Below are 11,005 nucleotides of genomic sequence, written 5' to 3'. Positions count from 1 at the left end.
TAACATTGGACTCTGCAAATCAAAAAAGCACTTGTTATATCTGCTTAACTTTCCTTGTGTTGAAGAGCCTGGAATAAACAAGGAAGTTACTGTTTAGTATTTGAGTCAGAGACCCTTGGAGAGCAGAAGTGAGTCTATGTACCTGCAATTTTCACTTCCCACTAAGTGCCAGAGATTTAGTGTCGGTTAAATAAATTATGAAGTGAGAGTGTGGATAAAAAAAAGTTCTGTAATAAACTGACAAGTCCAATATCTGATCATAAATTCCCAATATCTAATTGGGAAGGTAATGCTGGGTAATCATGCTTCAGGCATATAACTTTTTAAATAAAATCTTTATCTTTGCCTTAAGGAAGCCCTGTCCATTGTTTGGGCATTTAGATTAACACCTGTGAAATGCCAGAGTTGTTCTCTTCTTCAGATTCTTGGAAGGCATAACCTTCAAGGGGGCACATAATCTGTTAACTACTATGTAACCCAATCCTCATCTTGCTTTTTTCCACCTTTATTTAATCTTTCTACATTCACTCCTTAATTCGAAATGTCATTTCAGGAAGTATTGAAATATTTCTTCCAGGCATGTCCTGTTTGGCTCCAATAAACTCTAACAAACCATAAAAATCATCTACAGATGGCTGTGAGAGGGATGGCAGTGATCACACATCTACTGCTGGGAAGAACTGGATTCCCATTTCAGGTCATTATCAGAAAAACTAAGGTTGCTGCATTATAAGGATCAAGAAGGTCTGATCCTGCCCAGCCAGGCGTGGCTCAGTGGTTGAGCGTCCACCTGGGATCCAGGCGATCCGGGTTTGATTCCCAGTCAGGGCACATGCCCAGGTTGCGGGCTCGATCAGTGACTCTCTCATCATTGATGTTTCTATCTCTCTCTCCCTCTCCTTTCATCTCTCTGAAATCAATAAAGATATATTTAAAAAAAAAAAAAAAAGTTAATTTTAGAAAAAAGAAAGAAAGAAAAAAGAAGGTCTGATCCTGATTACAGAATCTTGGGCTGTCTTCCACCTCATCCTTCTAGACCATCCTAGAAGATCTATAAAATTCCATCTGGGTGGATGGATGTGTCACTCTGCAGAGAATCCCCTTCAGGGTCCATGAAGAAGACAAGAAAGAACAAACAGAAGATTCCTGGAAATGGAGATTGTGGCAGTACCAGCAAAGCCCCTCAGCCATCTCAGAAGAAAATGGCCCAGGCTGAGTCCACTGTTGAAAGCAAGGATGCATTTAAGAATAGAATGGAAGTTAAAGTGAAGATTCCTGAAGAATTAAAACCATGGCTTGTTGAGGACTGAGACTTAGTTACCAGGCAGAAGCTATTGTTTCAACTTCCTGCTAATAAAAATGTAGATACCATTCTAGAAGAGTATGCAAGCTTCACAAAATTGCAAGGAAATATTGACAATAAGGAATACACAATGAATGAAGTCATTTCAGGAATAAAAAAATACTTCAATGTGATGTTGGGCACTCAGCTGTTCTACACATTTGAGAGGCCTCAGTATGCCCAAATCCTCCTGGCTCACCCGGATATGCCAGATGTCCCAGGTTTATGGGATGTTACCCCTACTGAGATTATTTGTAAAATTGGAGCAATGCTGGCATATACACCCCTTGATATGAGCCTTGCATTAGTGTTGGGCTATTTGGATGATTTCCTAAAATATCTGTCAAAGAACTGCTGTGTATCTGTTTACTGCCAGAAATTACAGTGGCTTTGGCTGAATACCAATGCAAAGCCCTGTGAGGGTTTACTGACCACTCACTATTATGTCTGGTATCTGTAAACACTCTTTGTTTTTAGTATTTTTCTTGTATAATTGATGTCTTTTAAAATTGTTAATGTATAATGGGGTTATATTTCAGTTTTCCTGTTTTGTTTTAAATGAAAATAAAAGGAGTGCAAGCTCCTTTTCTCAATTCAAAGTTTACCAGTGTATGCAGTAATTAGACAAAGAAGAAACATGCAGAAGAACATTTTTTTTTTGCATAGTTGACAGCATTGCTTGAATGCTGATGGTTCTAACCCTTTGATACTTCACACTTTTCTAATTATGTGTTAATGCCCTGATTTCTAGTGCCAAAGGTTCAACTTAATGTATATCTCTGAAAACCCATGCTTTTGTTCTCTCTTTTAAATGGTGCTCAAAATAAAACAGCCCCATCCTCTGAAAATCCATCTATATTGTTCCTTAGGCATTCTACCTTTGCTCAAATTGTTGAAGGATGGTGGTTTGTCTCATGGTTTTTGTATCTGGTCTAATGTATGCTCTAACATGATAGAGGGAATGCATTATTGTGTAACCATAGTTTTCTGGAGAAGGATCTGTACTTCAGATCTTATATAAAATTTGTCTCTAAATTTCAGAAGAAATACTCTATAGGTCTGGACATTCTAATATTGACAGGAGTTTAGGTTTTACAAAAAATTAATTGTTTTGTAAAAATGGTTGAGATAATTTTTGGCAAACAGATTAGGCAATACTTTTGCCATCTGTCTTATGTAACAAGCCAATCACTCCAAAATTTCTCAGGAATTTGACTACTAAATCTACAAGGAATAAATGATTGCAAAATTACTTTATTTTGGTATAGTGCTTATTTATACAAAGTGTTACTGCAAATAATAAATAAATACTTCCTAGTGTAATTCGTAATCCTTTTGAAAATATTTTATTCTAATACTCTGTTTTTTATTTTATCACAGGAAAATAATTTATTTTACAGTTATGAATAAGACATTTGATAGATCTGTTATAGGGCAGTAAGAGGCTTGGAAAATTTCAGGGCAGGAGGAATAAGGAAACTGAGACAAAAAAATTAAACAAGACTAAACAGTTTGGCAGCTTGTAAATAGCAATCCCTTATCTTCCCCCAACCAAGGACACTTGAAAGCAAATGGTTAACATCTCTCCAAAGAATGCAGGAGAGGAGGGAGAAGGATAGGGAAGAGGGAATGTGGAATCTTAATGCAACTAAAGAATACATAGAGTAAATCACCCTGAAACTAACTAAAAGACAGCAGAGAGGAGGGAGGAGGGGAAAGGAAGAGAGCAGTCTTAACTCATCATACAGTTTAAACAGAAAAGCCAGCTGTCTCAGCATTTAATTGCCAGATGCTTTTCATAAATTCTGAGAAACCCATAACAAAGTAAAATGGTGAGAGACCTTCGGAGTTAACCTGTGTCAGGATATCTAGCAGAGGAATTTTTAAATCTATAGACAAAAAAGTATATAAATTCTAGCTAGACCTGCACACCACTTGCTTCTTGGATTAGCAGAGAAAGCCCATCCATGCATTATGCTGGATGATAGATTTGCTTGCTTTGCTCTTTTAATAAATTTGTATGTTTTACTTTCTTAATAAATTACTTTTTTAATAAATTCATTTTAACACAATGCAATTATCTGGAGTCACTTATTTGAATTCATTCATATGAGCATGACAAGAATTGAGATGGTGATAGCCCTCTCCCTCTGACTCAGGAGGCTGTCCAATAACACCTCTCTGGTATCTGTGAGAGGTGTCTATAACAGATCTCTCTACTGAGGCTGAATTTTTGTTCCTAGAAACAAAAAATATATATATTTTTATAACTATGATTATTAGTTTACATTTTACTTTATTGGAAGCCTATTCTGTAAGACAAGTATTAGTGGCAAAACAGCACCAGAGTGCTACCAGACCTTTGTTCAGCAACCTCAGTTCTTGAGTTCGACTGGGAATGAATTCAGAGGCAAAAACTCAAATTATAAAAAAAAGTTTATTTAGAAAGTCACAGAAGTGGAAAAAGTGAGCCAGCTGGGCTGTGTGAGCTCAGGAAACAGGTTACAGAAGCCAAAGTAGGGTCCTTGGAACTTAGGAGAAAGCAAGAAAGGATATAAGCAACTGGGGGAAGTAGGGAGAGAAAGGCTTGGCTTGGTCCAAAGACAGAGAGAGCTGTGCTAAATCTTTTGTCTTGAAGGTTTTTATCTTGTGGAGGAAAAGGGGTCACATGCTAAACCTGACAAACTCAAAGAAGGCCTGCATGGTGGCCTTGCAAACTCAGAGACCTAAAGTAATCACAAGGATTGTCTGAAATTAAAGCTATTTCCACTAAAAGCAGTGTACGGTAAGTAGTCACATCCTAAGACAGCATTTTTCCCTAACAAAGGTTAATCTTCACCTTGACTAAGCCTGTTGATTGCCCTTTTGCATCTACAATAACATATTGTGGGAATGTCAAAGTAATTTTCCTTTTCCTGGACCCCTCAAAGCACAGGCACAGTTCTGTGAAGACCACGTATACCCTCATTGTAACTCAGTTAATTGTTGACCTTTAACTCTCCTGCACTCACCTAAGAAAAAGAAGTGTGTCCATCACTTTACTTTTTATTCAGTCCCAAAGGTTTCCCAGGTTTGCTTTCTCCCACCTCTCTAATCTATCACCAGTGGATTTCATGTAGCCTGCTTACTTCTCCTCTTTTGATTGTAATGTATAAAACAAAGTGCAAAATTGACAGTCTCTGGAGCATTATCTCAGTCCATTGAGGTTTTGGCTTCCCAGCAGTTGCTGATAGTTTGGCTCAAGTAAACTCAAAAATTTTTCACAGGTTTGAATGACTTCTTACATTAAAAGCTGGAGGTCATAAGAAAGGATCTCAGTAGAATATTCATGAGCTTTCAAGATGTGTCTTTTCAGGGTCATAGTCTCTACTGATTGGTCAGCACCAGGACAGGAAGTCATTAGTCATCGCAGATGGTCCTGATGTCAGCCATGGCATTACCCCACTTGGATTTGCTTCTTTTCTAGGTTTGGAGCTAAAACACAAATGAGACCCAGATGTTATCTCTAGGGCATAATGCTTAAGGGGGTTGTCATGTAATGGCTTATATGTGATCCTCTAAGGGGTTCTACCATATGGTAGATGACATGTCAGGGGAGGAAAGGTCACGGGAGGGTATGAAGGGCATGACCAGCCATATGAAATGTAGGGGAGGAAAAGCCCCATCTTATTCTACTGTGTTTCTAGTTTTGCTTGTTGCTAGGCACCTGGGTTTGAAAGTCTCTGTGACAGATATGGAAAATTCTAATTTTCTATCTCAAAGTAGGGTTCAGATCTCCTTAGAATATTTATTTCTCCTGTTTATCTGACAGTCCTTTACCAAGACTCAAAATAATGGGATGGTTTTTTACTGCTCCTCCTTCTTGGTTTATATCCAGCAATCTAATCCCATTGAGAGATAATGCATCTTATTCTGGTGCTTTCCTCTTGTTTCCAGTTTAAAGTTCATGTGCCTCATGCATCCAAAGGCCAAAATTCAAAATGTCAGAGTTTGGAATAAGGAAATTTTTATTGATCAAGAAGACACCAACCAAGATGATGGAAGGCCTAATTCTTAAATCCATCTTAAGAAAGTACAGAGTTCAGGCTTCTTTAATGTCAAGGAAAAAGGAAATGGAGGAGGCAAGAGGTGACAACTATCAGGCATCTCAGCATCAGCAGGGGTCTGATAAAGATTATGCTAGCTGGTTTGGGTCCTACCCCAAGTTTCCTGCAAATCTTTGATAAACAAAACATACTTCCCTTATCTCAAGCTACAAGCAGAATTCCTCTAGTGATTAGTATATCTGTATGTAAGACTGAGCAAAATCTATTAGCCTGAAGGCCGTGGAAATAAAACTGACTTGAAAAAGATGAAGTCATATTCATGTGCTTCTTATCTGATTTTTACAATCTCACATGCCCACCTCTTTCACTATGGTCCCTGAACCTTAGAGTGGCTTTCTGGGTGTTCACTTTATAAGCAGAGACCACAAAACTGATAGAAGTAGCAATATATCAGGATATTTGTACCTCAATATGAGACAATGAATAAAGAGTGATTATTATGTCTCCCAGGACACAAACCATAATGAGATGGCTATGTACAAAAACACTTTCTTCTTCAGCAACAAGTAATCTAAACCAATTTTAGCTTGGCTGGGTGTGGCTCAGTGGTTGAGCATCGACCTAGGATCTGAGCAATCAGGGTTCGATTCCCGGTCAGGGCACATGCCCCGGTTGCAGGCTAGACGATCAATGACTCTCTCATCATTGATGTTTCTATCTCTCTCTCTCCCCCTCCTTTCCTCTCTCTGAAATCAATAAAGATATATTTTTTAAAAAGAAAAGAAAAGAAAAGAAAAGAAGAAAAGAAAAGAAAAGAAAAGAAAAGAAAAGAAAAGAAAAGAAAAGAAAAGAATAAATCAATTTTATTCTTCAAGGGCCTATACGCCAAGGGCTTTAAGGTGATCAGTTGAAGTCTTAGAGCTTAATCAGTAGAACAGACCAAATGGCTGACTGTAAGAATTAAATGTCATAACATATAGTTTGAATCAGTTTCTCAGGTAAATTTTCTGTGTGGCTTATACAGCATCAGTCACTGAGATTGGTTAAACATGAGTTACTGTGGCAATTTTACTGAAGTTTTTATAGTGCAAAACAAAACAAAACCCAAAAGGCAATATTCTCAAAGGTGTATTATAATTCCCATTAAAATATTAATCTCTCTATAATCACCCTCATTTTTATAAAAGAGAGCCAAATTAAGATTAATTTATCTGCAAAATAAGTCTAGTTTCAGTAAACTTGGCCTGATTATTTGTATGTTTGTGAAGAATAGTTATCAACCATATAGGCAATTTTAAATCTATTTTGCTAGAATTTTTCAAAGGAATCTTCAGATTGACTTTAAATAGCCTCGCAAGGCTAAGAAGCCAAGGCACATACTTAACATTAGATTTCACCTGCAGTACCTATAGATTTAAGTGAATGTCTCTCTTCTTCAAGTTCCCAACATATTCTGAGGTTCTTTCTTTGCATCTTCCAGGAAGCAGCCTTTGTCCCTCACCTGGAAAGACTGCGGTGAATCAACGTAAACAAGGTTACAGGCTGTTTTTCAAAGGGACTTTTATTGACTTCCAAAGTCAACCTTAACTCCTCCAAGATTTTTGGTCATATCCACATCTATACATATCTCTCTCAAGCATGACATTCTAGTCAAAGCCTTGGTAATAAAACCATTTTAACAGATTTTTATTAAACTTATGCAGCTAATCTCATTTCCATGAAAATAAAAATACTTATTACTTGCTTTGGAGGTATTCTAGGCTGTAGGAATGGCACTGGGTATTAATACAGTGGGGTCAGAACAGACATGGGTTCAGCAACCTCAGTACTTGGGTTCTGTCTAGGAAAGACACCTTCCACCTTTGCCCACCTCTACCTAGTCCCCTCCCCTTCCCTCAGAGCCAAGACTCAAACTACAAGAGAACACTTATTTGGTAAAATTACAGAGGTGGAAGAAGTAATTTCTGAAAGAAATGGGGTTAGGAAACAAGTTATAAAGGCAAAGAAAGGGCCTTTAGGGGTTGGGAATGAGGAAGCTAATGGTTATATGCTTGGGGGTGGGGTGGGGGAGGAGGGAAGGAAGAGAAGGGAAAAGTAAAGGAAAAAAGGAAGGGGAAGGCACAAGTGTGCTCTCGGGAGGGAGAGCACACTGGGTCCTCTGTCCTAATGATTTTAAGTGTGGAGATCTTAGTAGGCCTAGATATTTCTCTAGGGAGAAAGTTCAGGAGGCCCAAAACACATGACCAGTGATATGCTAGGTGGAGAGGAAAGGCCACCCTGGGGGCAAGGTCCCACCCTACAATTGTCTTTTGCTAGGCATCCAAGGCTTTCCACCCTGATGACCTTCTGTACCTGTCCCATCATCCTTACTCTGCTCAAGTCTGATTAATTGCCTATCATGGAGGGATCAAGTAGGGAGAAAAAAATAAATATTTCAATTCTGCTAACAGATATAATTTACCATATTAGTAAATCATAGGTAAGCATTTTTCCTTTTATCTGGAGAAAAACAAAACAAAAAAAAACAAAAAAAGAGAAAATCAGCAATCTCAAACAAAAAAGTCATAAAAACGTATCCAAGTTTATCAGTTTATTAAATCCTGTGTATTAAAACTTGAATTCAGTTTTTCTATTAGTTCTCCAGACTTTGCCTGATAATTCCAAGGAGCTTTATTTTTATTGTTGACACTATCACAGATGTCCGCATCACCTTCCAACTTTGCCCACCTCCACTCAGCCCCCTCTCCTTCCCTCTGGCCATCAACACACTGCTGTCTGTGTCTATGGGTTATGCACATATGTTGTTTGGCTAATCCCTTTAGCTTCTTTTAGTCAGTCCCCTACTCCCTCCTCCTGTCTGTCAGCTGTCCATTTAATTTACAATTATTGTTTACTAATCTTAATTTCTCTGATTCAGGAGGAGACTGTTACCATGTTACAAGAACATCAGGATGACAAAAGTCTGGCAATGAAGGGTCATTTTTGCAAAAAACAAAATGGACTTTATCTATATGTGACATAATCTGATACTCAGGTTTAGCCATTTTAGCATGTCACTCAATTTTGATGACAGGCATTTTATGTCAAGACATCTCAGATTTCCAATGATTTTATGTATATTTCTGGAACATTTATAACATGTACTTATATAAACACAACATAAAGGAGGCTCTATGTTATTCTATTATTTTTAATTAATTTTTTATTAAAAATGTTTAATGTTGACATTATTGCAGATGTCCCCCTTGCCTCTACCCCTTTGTCCAGCTACACACACCTCTGCCTTCCCCCTCCCTTGGCCTTCACCAAACTATTGTCTCTGTCCTCGAGGTATGCATAAATGTTCTTTAGCTAATCCCATCAACTTTATCCAGACACCGACACTCCATTCCCCTCAGGTCTTATATTCATGTATTCATGCTTCCAGTTCCATTTTGTCTGTTTATTTTGTTCATTAGATTCCAAATATTAGTGAGGTCCTATGGTATTTGTCTTTCTCTGACCGGCTCATTTCACTTGGCATAATACTCTGCAAGTACATCCATGCTCTTGAAAAGGGTAAGAGCTCTATCTTTTTTTATAGTTGCGTAGTATTCCATTCTGTAAATGTACCAGTTTTTCTATTCTCTCATCTGTTGATGGACATTTAGTCTGTTTCCAGATCTTAGCTACTGTAAATAAATGCTGCTATTAACATAGGTATGAATATATTTTTTTCTGATTAGGGTTTCAGGAATCTTAAGATACAGTCCCAAAAGTGAGATCACTGGGTCAAAAGGCAGTTCTTTTTTTAATTTTTTGAGGAAATCCACACTGTTTTCCACAGTGACTGCACCAATCTTCTTTCCCACCAACAGTGCACTAGTGTTCCTTTTTCTCCACATCCCACCAACGCTTGCTGTTTGTTGATTTATTGATAGTAGCCATTATGACAGGTTTGAGGTGATAATACATTGTACTTTTAATTTCCATCTCTCTGATGATTAGTGACCTTGAGCATCTTTTCATATATCTATTGATCATTTACATGTACTCTTTGGATAAGTCTCTATTCAGGTCCTTTGTCCATGTTTTAATTGGATTGTCTTCCTGGTGTTGAGTTGTATAGGTTCTTTATATATTTTGCATATTAACCCTCTATCAGATGTATCATTGGCTAATATGTTCTCCCATACAGTGGGTTCCCTTCATTTTGTTGGTTGATTCTTTTGCTGTGCAGAAGCTTTAGCTTGATCTAGTCCCATTTGTTTATCTTTACCTGAATTTCTCTTGCTCTTGAAGACATATCAGCAAAAATATTGCTTTAAGAGATATCTGGTCTGGCCTGAATGGCTCGGTGATTGAGTGTGGACCTATGAACCAGGAGGTCATGATTCGACATCTGGTCAGTGCACATTCCCAAATTGTGGGTTTAGTTCCCAGGAGGGAGCATGCAGGAAACAGCTGATCAATGACTCTCTCTCTTCATTGATGTTTCTACCTCTCTCTCTCCCTTCCTCTTTCTCTGAAATCAATAAAAACATATTAAAAAAAAAAATAAGAGAGATGTCTGAAATTTTACCACCTATGTCCTATATTTTCCTCTAGGGTATTTATAGTTTTGGGCCTTACATTTAAGCCTTTTATCTATTTTGAGTTTATTCTTGTGAATGGTGTAAGTTGGTGGTCTAGTTTTATTTGTTTGCATGTACCTGTCCAATTTTCCTAACACCATTTATTGAAGAGACGTTCTTTCTTCAATTGCATGCCCTTGCTTCCTTTTTCAAGTGTTAATTGACTATAGAGGTGTGGGCTGATTTCTGGGCTCTCTGTTGTATTCCATTGGTTTATGCCTGTTCTTATGCAAGTACCAGGCTGTTTTGATTACAATGGCCTTGTAGTATAGTTCGATATTTGACATTGTAATACCTTCAACTTTGTTCTTCGTCCTCAAGATTTCTGCCTCTATTCAGGGTCTTTTATGGTTCCATATAAATTTTTGTAATATTTTTTTTTCTAGTTCTTTGAAATGTGCCATTGGTATTTTAATCGGACTTGTGTTGAATTTATAGATTATTTTGGGTAGTACAGACATTATAATGATGTCAATTCTTCAAATCTATGAACATGGTATATGCTTCCACTTATTTGTATCTTCCTTAATTTCTTTTTGCAATGTCATATAGTTCTCCGAGTGCAGATCTTTTACTTCCTTGGTCAAATTTATTCTTAGGTATCTTATTTTTTGTTGCAATGGTAAATGGGATTGTTTTCTTAGTTTCTCTTTTTGATAGTTCATTATTTATGTATAAGATACCATCAATTTCTGGATGTTGTTTTTGTATCCTCTTACTTTGCTGAATTCATTTATTAGATGTAGTAGTTTTTTAGTGGAAACTTTAGGTTTTCTACATACAATATCATATCATATGCAAATAATGACAGCTTTACTTCCTCCTTTCCAGTTGGATGCCTTTTATTTATTTTTATTTTTATTTTTTAAAAATATATCTTTATTGATTTCAGAGAGAGGAAGGGAGAGGGAGAGACAGAGAGAAACATCAATGATGAGAGAGTCATTGATCGAGCCCACAACCCGGGCATATGCCCTGACTGGGAATCGAACCCAGATCACCTG

At 37.4% G+C, this 11,005-nt stretch overlaps 1 pseudogene across 1 annotated transcript; it reads left to right on the top strand.

The window, feature by feature from the left end:
• Positions 1-1,077: 1,077 nt before the first annotated feature.
• On the top strand, positions 1,078-1,762 carry LOC308552468 (mortality factor 4-like protein 2 pseudogene; annotated as a pseudogene). The gene has a single exon. The product of its transcript is annotated as a mortality factor 4-like protein 2 pseudogene (transcript).
• Positions 1,763-11,005: the final 9,243 nt, after the last annotated feature.

The sequence above is a fragment of the Miniopterus schreibersii genome, assembly GCF_964146895.1.
Source record: "Miniopterus schreibersii genome assembly, chromosome: 2".
NCBI classification, from domain to species: Eukaryota; Metazoa; Chordata; class Mammalia; order Chiroptera; family Miniopteridae; genus Miniopterus; species Miniopterus schreibersii.
This window is presented reverse-complemented; position numbering and strand designations above follow the sequence as displayed.